The sequence below is a fragment of the Tenrec ecaudatus genome, chromosome 8 (assembly GCF_050624435.1).
Source record: "Tenrec ecaudatus isolate mTenEca1 chromosome 8, mTenEca1.hap1, whole genome shotgun sequence".
NCBI lineage: Eukaryota > Metazoa > Chordata > Mammalia > Afrosoricida > Tenrecidae > Tenrec > Tenrec ecaudatus.
This window is the reverse complement of record NC_134537.1, coordinates 160,591,822-160,597,356: the sequence shown is the minus strand read 5'-3', so window position 1 is coordinate 160,597,356 and position 5,535 is coordinate 160,591,822. Positions and strand designations below refer to the sequence as shown.

The 5,535-nt window shown below is 40.0% G+C and overlaps 1 pseudogene; it reads right to left on the bottom strand.

Annotated features, from left to right (window-relative positions):
* Positions 1-999: 999 nt before the first annotated feature.
* Positions 1,000-1,275, bottom strand: LOC142454548 (mitochondrial import inner membrane translocase subunit TIM14 pseudogene; annotated as a pseudogene).
* Between the last annotated feature and the right edge of the window lie 4,260 nt (positions 1,276-5,535).

Below are 5,535 nucleotides of genomic sequence, written 5' to 3'. Positions count from 1 at the left end.
TATCTCCTCATTAAATTAAAGTTCATGATTCCTAGGGAGTCATAGTAATACATATTTACTTATTCTGGATGATTTGTTTGATTCTAGAAGGTATAGTTATTGGTCTTACATCATTTCGTTTAGAGAATTAAGAGATTTGTGGGCAATGCCGGGCACATAAAATTTGCCTTTTGCTTGAAAAGCATAATTCTCCCACTCTGACACTCGTGAAACCAGCGGAGAGCCGGAGCATAACCACAACCACAAATGGCGAGTTGTCTCTTGTTTCTAGGACATAAATTGAAGTGTCATCAGAAAGTAATAAATTCAATTTTTTGCTGATTTCAAAGTATTAAATTAAACTAAGGTCACCATAACTTCAATAACAGAAATATTTTATGCAAAAGAACAATTCATTTTCTTAACATTTTCACTATTTAATTTTTTTCTAGATTATTTTTATATGGACAACATACATATTTTACTGGTTAAAATACATAGATATAATTCTGCATTCTGCTTTCTAAAGTAATACTGCTTTGTACACTTTATTGATGTGACTATATTTATGTAACTTTATTCATATGGACTTCAGAATGTTTACTTAAATTCCTCTGTAACATTACTCTGAGAGCATATGCTATACCCTGTTTTGACATGTTTCTTGTTCACCATTTAAAATTCTTTAAAGAAATATACATGTATATAGTTCGTTCTTTTGTAGTATCCAAGGGGATAATTTCTCAGGACTGAGACAACAGGGTTACTGGTGTTGGCATTTCATCATTCTTAACGTTTGTATTTTATATTATTAACATATATTGATATTTCCTATCGTACCTGATGGCGAATATATTTTATAGAATGAATATATTTGGTACAATCAACACACACACAGACATAGAGCAATCTGCCCTATGGTTTTTTTTTTAAAGAACCAAAGCTTTGAGACATTTTATTATAAAAAGTCAGTCTCATATATAAACTAATAGGTCCTTCAACATTCATCATACATTTACTTCATTTTTTAGCTTGGTCTTCTAGTAAATCTTTAGCTTCGCTGATTTTGGCTGCTATGTACGGAGATCCTCCCTTATCTGGGAGATTTAGGAGCTTAATTCGTTGATGAGCATCTCTTATTTTTCCTGTATTGGTAGTAGGACTTACACTCAGAATTAATGCTGCCTCCCATTTCATCATTTTGGGTTCAAATCCACCTTGCTAATAGCCACCACTGAAGGCAGATTTTGGTAGACTTTGAAATACTTGTTTTATTTGAGGCTCCACATGCCTCATGGCTTGCAAAGCATAACGGCCTGCAATCCTGCAGCAGCAATGCTCAGTCCAACTGCCACCACGGTGCTGCCATGTGTCTGCGTGGGCTGCGCTGCCTCCCCTGGGCGTGGCGCACAGATCTGCTAACAGTGAAAGCAAGAGGCCCGTCGTCACAAGGAGTGAGTCCCAAATTGGAGTAGCAGCAGGTAACAGGCGACCACAAACTGTTCTGCTAGTCAGAGGCTAATCAGGGCTTAAATATTCACATGAGAGAAACTAATGGTACGACAATTCTGATTGGCTAGTTAAAGTAAGTTCTTATCAGCTCTATTCAGCACATTCTTAAGAGTATTCCCAGGAAAGTTTTTGTTAACTGGTCAACTTTCAGTCACGTTCTTTAAGAAGGAAGCTGCCCTTCTTGTGTACCCACCAATGGTCATGGGTCACCTGCTCAGCAACAGCAGTAGAGCCTGTCACAAGCAGCGCTGTCAAAAACTACTTAACGCTCTGACGTTTTTGAATGCTCGGTTTATTCACTTCAAACACACATCAAGCAATCTAGCAATCTTAACGTTAACTAAGTCATTAGCTCTAAGGGCAACACAAGTTTAATTCAGCATCAGATCAGTACTGGCCCCCAGTCGCGCGAGGCACTGCCGTCCTTGGTGCCCTCACCGCGTAGAGTTGGAGAGAGCAGGAGTGGATGCGCTGAGTTCAGTCTCTCTACTGGACCTTTTATAGACGGTCTTGCTGCCTCTTTGACGTCATTCTGGCTTTCTGCCAAGGTCCTCTCAGGGCTCCCCAGATGTGTCTGGGGAGCTTCTAGGTGCTGCCCTGGTAGGTGGTTTACTTATTTTCACCGAGTCTGCAGTGATTCAGCATTTCTTACTGGGCTTTTAGTCTCGCGCAAAATGGAGCCACTTATGTTCATAGGGGGTATGTAACTCAGCATCTTGCAAGGCAGTTCCATGTCTTGTAAGTTAGTTTTAACATTCTCTCATCAGAGCCTAAGACAAATGGCTTTGACTTTATGTAAGCCATTTTTGTTATGCCAAGGACCCCAGAATTTTCAAGTTCTGTATAAGAAAATGATATGGCTTACCATCCCGGGAATGATGAAATCTAGAGGAATGGCATTGCATTTGTAGTCAAACGGACACATCAAGGTCCGTCGTGAAGTATAATGCTGTTTGTGATAGGATTGTATCTATCCACCTTCAAGGAAATCCAAACAATAGAACTATCATTCAAATTTATGTGCCAATCACAAAAGCTGGTAAAGAAAAAAACGAGGAATTCTACCAATGTTTTCGGGAGCCATGGCAGTGAAATGAATATACATTGGGTTTCTAACTGTAAGGTCAACAGTTTGAAACTACCCGCCGATCTGAGGGAGCGAGACAAGGCGTCTTCCTCCTGTAAGAGTCCAGGCTCAGGAGCCATGAGGAGCAGCGTTGCTCTGTTCTTCAGGGTTGCCACGCGTCAAAATTGACTTGACGGCAGAGTTTCATTTTGTTTTTGAGTTGCTAATGTCTTCAGTCTGACATGGTTCAAACATGCAGTCAAGATGTATTGATTATTATCGGTGAGTGGAATGCAAAAGTGGGAAACGAAGAAGAATAAACAGTAGTTGAAAAATATAGTCTGGGTCATAGAAATGCCAGTGGGGACCAATGACTTGTGCATAGCAAGTACCTTTTTCAACAACAATCATGAAGCTAGACACATGGACATTTCCAGATGGAATACATGGAAATCAAATTGACTACACATATTGTAAGAGATGATGGGGAGGGTCAATATTAGCAGATAAAAGCAGACCTGGGCTGACTCTGGGACAGTTCATCAAATGGCTAATACTTAAGTTCAGGTTGAAGTTTAAGAAATAAAACATGTCCACAGGACCAAAATACGATGTTGAGTCTCTCCTACACAATGTTTGAGAACATCACAAGGACATATTTTACTCAGTGAACATGAATGAAAAAGGACATGAGGAGCTGTGTAGGAGAAGACACCAAGAACATTCATGAAGAAAGCAAAAGGTCATGAAAAAACAGGAATGAAAGAAAATATCAAAGTGGATGTCAGAAGAAACTCTGAAACTTCCTCTGTTTTATTTTTTCACATTCTTTATTTCAGTCTACCACTTGCTGGGAACTAATAAGTACTTAAGACTTCTTTCTGTCCTGTACAAACATGTTTTCCCCTAGATCTATTTCCTTTTTAAAATAATGTTATTGGCACTTCATCCACATATTATGGAATTTCGTCGTTCAGTCATACCAAGTAGAGTTGTACAATCATCACCACAATCACTTCTAGAACATTTTCTTCTTCTCTGTACTTATTGTTCTTCGTGTAATTACTTTTTTGATTGTGGCAAAGGTATGCATGGAACCTGCTCTTAGTTGTGGAGTAGCTAAAGCAAATGGAAGAAATGATTAAATCAAAGAGCCGAATAGAAAATTTCAAAGGCTAGCTCAAGGAAACTCAGTAAAATATTATAATGAAATGTACAAAGACTTAGAGTTAGAAAACCAAAAAGGAAGAAAACACTCAGCATAACTTAAAGTAAAAAACTCAAGAAAAAAAATCTAAGTCTAAAGTTGAAATATCAAAAGATTCTATGGGAAAAATATCGAATGACCCAAGATGTATCAAAAGAAGATGGAAAGAATAGAGTCACCACTGTAGCAATACGAACTGGTTGACATTTAGCCATTTCAGGTAGCATTGAGCAAGAACCAATGGAGCTGACAGAACAAGTTCAAGCTGCACTGAACGCATTAGACAAAAACAAAGCTCTAGGAATTGATAAGATGCCAGCTGAACTGCTTCAACAAGCTGATGAAATACTGGAAGCACTCACTCATTAGTGCCAGGAAATTTGAAAGACAACTACTTGGCTAACTCTCTGGAAGAAATCCATATCTGTACCCATTTCAAAGAAAGGTGACCCAATGGAATGCTCCTGTTATAGAACAATAGCATTGATATCGCATGCAGGTAAGATTCTGCTGAGCATTGTTAAACAATGATTTAGCAGTACATCAAAAGAGTGCTGCCAGAGGCTTAAGAGGGATTCCAAAGAGGTTCTAGAACAAGAGATCTCATAGCTGATGTTAGGTGAATCTTGACTGAAGCAGAGAATGCCAGGAAAATATTTACTTGTGTTTCCTTGACTATGACAAGCCATTGAACTCTGTGGATCATTATAAACTGTGGATAACCCTGAGAAGAACGGTAATTCCAGAACACTTCATTGTGCCCAGGTGGAACTGGTACATGGAGCAAGGGACAGTGGTGTGAACAGAACCAGTAAATATTGCTTGGTTTAAAATCAGGAAAGGTGTGTGTCAGCGTTGTGTCCTCTCACCATACGTATGTAATGTGTGTACTGAGGAAATAATCACAGAAGCTGGATTATATGAAGAAGAATGCAGGATCAGGGTTGGAGGGAGGCTTATTAACAACCTTTGATATGCAGATGATGCCGCCTGGCTTGCTGAAGGTGAAAAGGACGTGAATGACTTGCTGTTGAAGATCAAGGATTGAAGGCTCCAGTACAGAATACAACTCAATGCCAAGAAGAGCAAAATCCTCACAACTGGACCAATAGACAACATCAGGATCAATGGAGAAAAGACTGAAGGTGTCACAGATTTTGTGTTGCTTCTCTCCACAACTAATGCTCATGGAAGCAGCAGTTCAGAGATCTACAGACTCGTTGCAGTGGGTAACTAGGCTTCCCACGACTTCTGTAGTGTTTAAAAGGAGAGAGGTGACTTTGAGGACTAAGGTGCGCCAGACTCAAGCCATGGCTTTTACAGTTGCCCTATAGGCATGTGGAATATTGACTGAAGAAGAATCAACGTGTTTGAATTGTGTCCTGGAGAAGAATATGGAAAATACCAAGGGCTTCTAAAGGGACAAGCAAATCTGTTTGTGAAGAAGTGCGGCCAGAGTGCTCCTTAGCGTCCAGTATGGCGATACCTTGCTTCATGTACTTTGGACATGTTGTCAGGAGAAACCAGTCCCTGGAAGAGGACATCATGCTGGGAAAAGTAGAGGGGCATCAAAAGAGAAGAAGGTCCTCAGTGAGATGGACTGACAGACCCAGTGGCTGCAACAATGGATTCAAACATAGGAACAATTGCAAAGGACAGATCAATGTTTCATTCTGTTGTCAAAAGGTCGCTATGGGTCAGAATTCACTTCATGGTACCTAACCACCACCACCACCACCACCACCACCACCACCACCACCACCACCACCAC